Consider the following 9599-nt stretch of genomic DNA (forward strand, 5'->3'; position numbering starts at 1 on the left):
GCCTTATCGGCTCTGAAGACGAGACTAATGCTGCGTGTGAGAGCGTGCACTGACTGTGTGTCATCAGCAGATTGCATTAATGGGGTTGGAATGCTGAGTGGCGTTGTTCTAGCAGATAATGTTCTAGGAATGTTCTAGAAATTAACAGCAAGAGAGAGAGAGAGAGGTCCCATTGTTTTTCAGTCATGGGTCCGCCAAGGGCTGAGAGGGTGTTTCATGGCAGAATTTTGCATTCTGGCTAGAAGTTAGTCTGAAGAAAGTCCTTTCTGTGTTTCTCCATCTCTATTTCCTGTCTCTGTCAAAGCAGCTTCCTGTCTTGAGCTTTTCTGAATGACTGTCATCAACGCTTCAAGCTCCTCTCTTTCTGCATCCATCCCTCTCTGATTACACCCACCTCTCTCACGTCTTTACCTCAACCTTTCACTGACTTGCACCACGTTTATTCACCTCTGAGTGGAGTTCCTCCGACTAGAGTGCCACCACTTTGACACGAGTGAATACTCGAAATGTTCACCGGCGTTTGGTCTCATTGACGCCTCAAGAAAGGGGAGACACTTTACATGAAAGCGCCTTTCCTCTTTCTGCACCTTCAGAACAGTTGGTCCTGTCAGTCAAGCCAGCCTCCCTACTTGCTGTCACACACACACACACACACACACACATACACATACACACAAACACACACGCAGTCAAAGAACCGTTCACCACAACAAACGGGAACGGTTTAAACTGTTGCTCTCTGCAATGGGAAAAATTACCTGTTTTTGAGATGTTCTGTGAAGTCGTCAGATGCAGAGTGAAGTGGTACTGCATTTGTACTCACTTTAAATCAGGGGAGGGCCAACTCTGTTTATGCTGTTACGGCTGGGTGATTTCTAAGCTGTCTAGGTTAGGAATCTCACTTGGAGATTTTTTTGAGTGATGTTTTGGTGGCATTATGAAGTAGGGCTTTTGTCAAAGCTATCTGTGGTACATGACATGTTTAAAGTGCGATTTTTGGTACTTGAAATGAATTAAAAAGTTTTCTGAAAAGCCTATTGTTCGGAACCCACCGAAAAATACATTTTCAACAAAACATGTTTTTACTTGGGGTATGAAGATGGTATCCTTTAACTCTGCTGTTCAAAATAAGTCGATGTTAAGGTCTAACCCCCAAAATGTTTTTCTTCAATCCCCTTCACACACACCTTCTGTACTGTGAACCATAAACAAACATGGGAACTTCATCCTCTCTATAACCGGTCTCTTTTCCTCCTGCCTGTCTTTATCCAGGGAGAGCACCCAGAAAGAGGAGCGATAGTCCTGACATCCAATGACCAGGAGCTGGTGCTACAAGTGGAACGGAAACCAGTAGGTGTCCATTATATGGTCAAGATCAGACCTGTCTCTCTTTCTTTCTTTCTCTCTTTCTTTCTCTCTTTCTCTTTCTCTCTTTCTCTCTTTCTCTTTCCTCTTTCTCTTTCTCTTTCTCTTTCTCTTTCTCTTTCTCTTTCTCTTTCTCTTTCTCTCTCTCTCTCTCTCTCTCTCTCTCTCTCTCTCTCTCTCTCTCTCTCTCTCTCTCTCTCTCTCTCTCTCTCTCTCTCTCTCTCTCTCCCCTTCCTTCCACGTGTATTTCTCTCTATCAGCGTTCTGACAACCCTCTCCTTCCTGGGCCCTGAGTGACAGAGATGGAGTGAGAGGCGCGTTACTTAAGAGACGGAGGAAGACTGAGTGTGTGGGAAGAGAGAGGAGTTATCACATGCTGACGTGCATCACTGTACGGGGGGGGTGGGGGGGGAGGTTGGGAGAGGGAGAAAGTGGCCGACTGAGCGAGGAACGATCGGGCAGAGATTTACCGAGGGAGGATTGAGCTAGAGATTGAGCGAGGTAGGCTGGAGACGAGGGGTCTCACGTTTAACCAAAGAGTGATGGAGGGAGGGAGGGAGGGAAGGGGAGGGAGAGAAGGAGGGAGAGAAGGGAGAGAGTTGGGGCAAAAGAAAGGAGAAAAACTACAGAACTCTAGTTTCCTATTTCCTCTCTCTTTCAGTCACTATCTTTTTGAGGGGCCCTCAAAATGATTTCTCTGTGCTCATCCATATTGTCTCTCTGTGACAATCTGAGGCACACATCCATTCTACTGTACATGGTTTTAAGGTTTCCCCCATGCTTAGCAGTGCAGTGTGGACATCTTAGCTTATTAAAGATTGAAAAGATAGCCCTGGGTGTGCTACAGTAAGTCCAATATTCCGCCAAAGTTGTTTTATTGTTCAATCTAGAACTCGATGTCCAACTCGGTCATTGGTTTATAAATTCCTTAGTAGGGTGACCACCTTTTGCATTTTCTCTCCTTCGTGTCCCGCATTGTCCTGCAAAATCAGGTCTGCTGACCTGCAACAGAGCAATAGCCAGGAGGTCACCTTATTCCAAAGTGAGAAAGTTCGGATTTATCAGGTCGTAGACAAAGCAAAAGCAGTAAGGAAGTTTGAGTGGAAATGAGTGTGTTTTCATCCGTACGGAGTGCTAGTTGTATTAGCCTCTTATCAGTTGAAAAAGTATTTCGTGAAGGCTAGCCGTACAATGGAGAATGGAAATTGTAACACGAGCTGCATAGATTTGGTTATTTACTAATCAGGATTAGCAGCCAACACAGCAGAGATCGGTGGAGGAGGTTGTGGAGGTTATGCCCTTCTGATAACATCAAGGCCAGCTGAGCTCTGTCTCTTTCCCTCCATCTCACTCCCACATTCATCTGGAGACGTGCCGCGACTCACAAGGTGACGGAACTTAACATACGTACGAGAGAGAGAGAGAGCTAAATGTCGGCCTGATGCGCACACTCTCTCTCCCTGCCTCCCTAACTGAAACCACACGAGTGCTCCTTTTGGAATTGAAATTAGGATGAATCATGTATCGGTGGCAGTAATGGGTTGATGGGGAGATGTGAAGGCACAGCCTTGCGAGGTGAAGGTCTCTGATGACTCAGAGTCGCAGGAGTGAGGGCAAGCAGAGGAGCCGGGCGAGCGACAAAGCGAGACCATGAAAAGAGACGGAGTGACATGCGAGAAGCTGGGAGAAAAGCTCGCCGGCGCTGGACAAAACAACTGAACGGAACTTCCAAGGTCAAGCCTGCAGGACAGCGCATGGCGACAGAGATTAGCCGCTGGCATGACAAACACACACACACGCACGCAGACACACACAGACAGTGAGGCGGTGGTGATGATGGACGGGATTTAAAGGACAAAGAAGGTGTCGGGGAGAAGCGAGGGATGAAGGGGGGGAAAAAAAAGAGACGGATGAAAGAGAGAGAAAGAGACAGCGTGAGACTGGAGACGGAAGATCGGAGAATCATTGGGTGACCGTGTTCGACCTGACCGTGTTTCTGAGACCCCGGTCGGTCACACAGGACTTCAATTGGCATGTCCTATGTTTATTTTAACCCTGTGCGGGCCCTGCAATGCAACCTCAACATTTAGTCTGGCCTCCAGAATGTAGGTCAGGAGAGAGAGAGGGAGGACAGAGAGAGAGAGAGAGAGAGAGAGAGGGGGAGAGGGGGAGAGGGGGAGAGGGTCGCAGAATTCCAGAGAACTGTGTGGAAGGGGTCCTGGGGGAACTGGACAGCCATTGCAGGGAAACTGGGAACCATTTAGTGAAACAAAAAACTTTTATTAATGGACCTTCCTTCTCTCTCCGACGGCTGTGGAACTGAACCAGATGAGAGTGGCGTGGGGGAGGGGGGTCATGAAGGGGACGGGGGGCGTGGTTGACTCCAACAGAGATCCTTGGAATAGATTCAGTATGTGACTGGGGGGGGGGGGGGGGTATCATGGGAGGAATGCCAGCTGACGTAAGACCAGAGCAAGTCTGAACCCGTCATGCCCAGACAGTGCATGACGGGCTCTATACACACACACGACTCACAATGTCTGACTGACTGACTAACTGTCTGACTGACTGACTAACTGTCTGACTGACTGACTGACTGACTGACTAACTGTCTGACTGACTGACTTGTCTCTGACTGTCTGACTAACTGTCTGTCTGTCTGTCTGTCTGACAGTTGACTGTGTGACTGACTTGTCTGACTGGTTGACTGCCAGTTGAGTTGTATAAAGTCAGGGGAGAGAGCAGCACATTGTGTTTAGAGACCCCTAAGGGTATAGAGGGTATAGGAAAAGCATGGGGTAGGTGTGGTTTGACTCTGGTGACCCCCACCTCTTGCAAGGTCAACAGGTTGCCACGGGTTGCCAATGCTTCTGGTGTTGGAAATAGTGTCTCTCCACTTCTGCTCTCTCTTTCTCTCATGGTTTGCATTTGAGAGAGAGTTCTTTTTTTCCATGCTGAGGGGGGAGTGTAATGAAAATGCGATCCATTATTGAAGCAGTACCAACAGGGTAGCCATCAAATATTAATGTTAGCATCATCAAAACAATTGGCCATATCATTCAATTCATTTGGTTTAGCTTCTCCCGCTTACGTCTCCATCTCTGCGTCTGTTCATCTCAGGGGGTTTCAGAAGGCACGCACGCGCACACACACACACACACACACACACACACACACACACACACACACACACACACACACACACACACACAGACACACACAGACACACACAAAGACAAATACACACATCAACCAAGTTAGAGTTACACAAGAGTGGAACACAGTTTAAAGACGGCGTTTAATTTTAATTTCAAATTTCTGTTGCGGGTTAGATTAAACGTAAGCTCTGTTTATGATAATGAAGTGCTTTTTTCCTTGATTATGCTCTCCGCCCCTCAGGGATCATACATATAGCTGCATGTAAATATACATGAAGATCATTTACACATAATGATGAGCTGCTGGCTAGCGTGCCTGCTTTGAGATAACCTTCCATCAGCTGCAGGTGTGTTGGGCCCGGGAAAGGTCTTAATAAGTGCTTGTTTTAGACCTCTGTTGTAGTTTGGGGAAGTAGTTGAGTTTTTTTTTTAACTCCCTCTCAGCTCTGCGTAATTTCATTATCACGGAGGCCGATCGATATCCGGGGGAATGAGTTTGTTTGAGTTGGGCCGGGGGAGGGGAGGAGTGGGGGAGGGGAGGGGTTGTGTTGGTGGAGGACAGGGTTTAATTGGGGATCCGGATCGATGGCTGGCTTTGTTCTGGAAATGTGCTGTAATCTGCAGTAACCTGGCCTAATCCAGGGAGGTTGTCTATGCGGAGGAAGATGAGAGTGTTTTCCTGCTCCTGGTCGAGGTCTGTCTGTCTGCCCAGATGCACAGAACACGAGGAAGGAGCGAGAGAAGTAATAAACGGTCCATAGAGGAGGTGAAGGAGAGGCTAAACATGGAAAAGCTTCTCCAAAACATAGCTGTGAGGAGGAGGGAACGTGGACAGAGAGAGAGAGAGGGGGAGGGAGGGAGGTAGGGAGAGAGAGAGGGAGAGAGAGAGGGAGAGGGAGGGAGGGAGGGAGGGAGGGAGAGAGAGGGAGAGAGAGGGAGAGAGAGGGAGAGGGAGGGAGAGGGAGGCAGGGGGAGAGGGAGGGAGGGAGAGGGAGAGGAAGGGAGGGGGAGGGAGGGGGAGAGGGAGAGGGAGAGACACGAGCCAGACCTGAGCCTGTGGCCCCCTGCAGAGCTCTGTCTGACGGGGGGACAGGAAGTGGTGTTGGAGCCGGCCACACCAGCTGGGTTTCCTTCCGACATCACACACAGCCTTGTTTCTGCAAACACACACACACACACACACACTGAAGGATCCCCTAGCTGTCCTTGGCATGCTTCTACTCCCTAAAGACTTCCTTGCAACGCCAACTAACTCGTCGGTCGGGCCAGCCTGCTGGATTGGTGTCAGTGACTGAGGCCAGGCCTGTGATGGATCGCTGCAGCGAGGCATCACCAGGGGCTCCGTGCGTTTTCGGTTTCTCAAGACCAAATATTGGATTGTATGTGTCGACTTCATTCAATTACAGGTACAACATCCAATGTGTTGCAGGCAACCGAAAGCTCATTATTTCTCCCCCCCCCCCCCAATAGGGGTAAGAAGGCCTAGTATTCATCAAACTGACGAACAAGCAAGTCTAAACCACAGAGAGGGTCGTAGTTGGATGTAGGGTGACGGGTTGAGACAGGCTTTGAACGTGCACAGTGGCTAATTAGTGTGTGTGCGGTTAATGCTGCAGTGTTTGGAGAGTGTGTGTGTGTGTGTGCACGTCTTCACCGGACTGGGAGTGTGACCGCGGTGTGTTGACAGGTGGTCGATGCTGGGTGTGAGGTGGCTTGTCAGGTCAGCTCTCTGATTGGCTGTCAGTGGACGGGGGGCGATGTGACGGGAATGGCTGTCAGGTGAATCTCGTACTCTGCCCAGCTTGTTGGGAATGCTGATTTGTTTCAAAGCGCAGCATTCTGCGAGGGGAACCTTTTTGGTGCTTCTTTCCCAGGGGGCCGCACAGTCACATGGCCTATAGGAGCCGCCTGTGTGTCTGGCGGAAATCTTGTTGCCTGTGTAGAATAATGGTCTTCTGTTTCCTTCATTAAGTCCAGTGGGCTGTTCCAATGCCCTCCCTCCCTCCTCCCTCCCTCCCTCCCTCCCTCCCTCCCTCCCTCCCTCCCTCCCTCCCTCCCCTGCGCCTCTCCCAGACTCCAGCTCTGTTGTCGCAGATGTCCTGCAGAGGATGGAGGGACACACAGATAATTGCGTTAGCCGGGGCTAGCTTCGCCGCTGATGTTTTCCACAGGCTGCGTCTACCTCTTAACTCCCACACACACACACACACACGTGTGCATCCACACATGCTCTCGCACAGACACACAATCCCCCACTCGCATGCGCGCGAGCGCGCACACACTCCGTAAACATTGTAATCTCTGTTCTCGCGTCGGTCTAGGAAGGGGGTGGGTGGGGGGTCCAGCTGGTTAAAATAGCTTTGGGAAACCTGTGCTGAAGCCACCTTTTGTTATCTGCTGTTGTCTTATCACCTCACTCCCAGTGAGGGATGCAGTCTGACCTTGTTCACCAAAGTGATGAATGTCCCCTTTCAGAGCCCTTTTACTCCAGTGTACATCTGTGTCTAGGACAGACAGTACACATGATCCGCACACACCATCCAAATGATTCACGCGCAGACGTTTTCAATAGGAGGGGCTGAGATATGGGTTTTCTTTGTCTACGTTGCTAGGGGGCTTAGTTTGGTTGTCTGATGATGTCACTTAGTTTGTTTGTATCTGTGACGGCGCTTTAAAAATCATTCTGTTGATTTGCATATGTCTTCAGAATTGTATTGAAGTTGGCACACAGATTACGTTTTATGTCCTTACATACATGCAGAACTAGTGATATCGTGGGGATGGCTGTTTGACTGTCTTTAACCAGCAATAAGAGTCAAATGAAAGCTAAATGTTTACCTTTCCCAGATGTCCCACTCGGTTGTCAGCCCAATCCAAAGGCTGCAGACGTTAGGGACGCGTGTGTGTGTGCCAGCCAGGTGTGGGTTGCAAAGGGGAGCAGAGGAACTGCAGTAGCGAGGGAGAAAGACCGAGCCTGTTTTTTGTTTTTTTTACCGAAAGCGTATTTTTATACTCTAAACTTCCTGCCCTGTCTGGACCTCTGTGAGCAGAGAAGGGGGAGCGTGTGTGTGTTGTATGAGGTAATGGCCCACATAAGGAAATACTTAAATTGTATGATGAGGAGGAGGGGGGGGGCATTTGGATGTTTTGTGTAAGTGTACTTTCTGTGCGTGTGTGTCTTTCCTGTCAGTAGGGCAGTGGGTCATCCGGGCCCTATTTACCAGCTATGTGTTGGGCTCTTGGCCCCATTTCATCCATGACAAACCAAGCAGCTGGCCGTGCTGGCTCATTGTTCTGGGGTCGAGACAGGCGCTGGATGTTTTTTGTTTCAACAGGACAGTAAAGAATGTATTTGGAATGATAACTTCCTCTCATTTGTTTTTCGGTGTGTGTGTGTGAGAGAATTTGTGCATGCGTGTGCATGCGTGTATCTGTGTCTGTAATATATCACACAGTTGACCTAGTTATAACTTCGAACCTAAAACTCCTAACCGACTCTGCAGAAAGCTCTGATAAACGGCCCTACTTTCCACAACTCGAAATAACCCAGTCCCCAAAAAACACTCCTTAAAATCAACCAGCATTATGATTCACTAGTGTATTTGGAAACCAGACACTCCAGTGACGATAGAGTGAAAGCACTAGAGATGGAGCACACATAGAGGAAAGAGGACACCGTGACCACAATCTCCATCAGGCCCCTGTGCTGCTGTTCCTTCCCTCGTCCCTCCCTCCCCTCCCTGCGAGTGTTTGCTTGCGTTCGCAGTAGAGAAGATGAGAGATTTTCCCACAAGGTCAACTAGTCATTCTCTTGCGAGAATGAAAGGCAAAGTTTTGAAAGTGTTTAGTACACATTCGAAAAAGAAAGAAAATGCCTTTTAAATATAACAAATCTTTTTGTACATCACCTTGCTCTGATAGATAAACCCTGAGTGTACCTAGAGATATTTCCTAAATTGCTTTTAGGGAAGTAAGTTTTGAGGCTTTATTCCTTGGCTGACTGTAATAGTCAAAATTAATTAATTTATCACATCAGTGAGTGGAGCACATTGACTCCTGTGGCCTATATTCAGTGAAATCAAGTAGTGGTCTCAGAAATGATTTCAACACTTTTTCAAGGCTGGCCAACCCAAAGAGAAAAAACCCTGAAACCAATTAGAAACTAGAAAGATTTATATTAAACACCAGGCCTAGATGTCTTTCAGTAAACATGAAAGGTGTTAAGCGTGTCCGGTATACAAGCACCTCGGGTAACCAAGAGAAGCACAACTGCCAAACACATAATGTGTGGATGTGGGTTCAAGAGCCGGAGGGTTTAACCAACTTTGGTTCTTGCTTCGTCTTCACGCCCTGCTATAGTCGATCGTGAGGGATTTTCGGTTTGCTTTCTGCACTGCAGTGGTTTCCTGTTATCAGATGCAGATGTGTCGCTCAGCACCCAAGGACATGCAGATTGTGAAGTTATTTGCATGAGCAGTTTGCAAGAAATAAATATGAACGCCTTTGCTGCCATGTTGAGCTGCACAAAGCGATGGAGCCATGGATCATTCCAGAATTGTATCCCTCCGTACGGCAGGATACGCCCTGAGATCCACCCCGTTTGCTAGATTACGCAAGTGTTTCATTCAAATGGGCACTGCACTAGTATAAACACATGCAAACTGTGCCTGCAAAAGTTTACACCTCCGATCAGTTGTTTTGTTAATTGTCCTCGTGATAGCAGGGGGGGCACAGTTGAGCTCAAACTGTTGAAGACACATTGTTATATTATTAGCTCAATGGAGGCTGCCACTTTGAAATGCCAGGGCGGTTTACTTGTTTGCACAGACAAGCCTCCAAGATGTTTTTCATTAACTTGGATTCCACGTTAACGCCATTATTCAGCGAAGGATATGGACTGTCCAGACACAGTAACCTTTGCATAAGTAAATATGATGTTTGACCATGAAACCTGTTTGTCAGCTTGGATTTGCGAATCCACAATATCTGTCTGGTTCTTCCCTCCACTTCAACCACACAAAGACAGCGCCTGTAGGCAGAGTTATTCGTGTGTATTTTAGTCAGTTGGAAGTTGGA

This window comes from Osmerus eperlanus, chromosome 23 (assembly GCF_963692335.1).
Source record: "Osmerus eperlanus chromosome 23, fOsmEpe2.1, whole genome shotgun sequence".
Taxonomy (NCBI): domain Eukaryota; kingdom Metazoa; phylum Chordata; class Actinopteri; order Osmeriformes; family Osmeridae; genus Osmerus; species Osmerus eperlanus.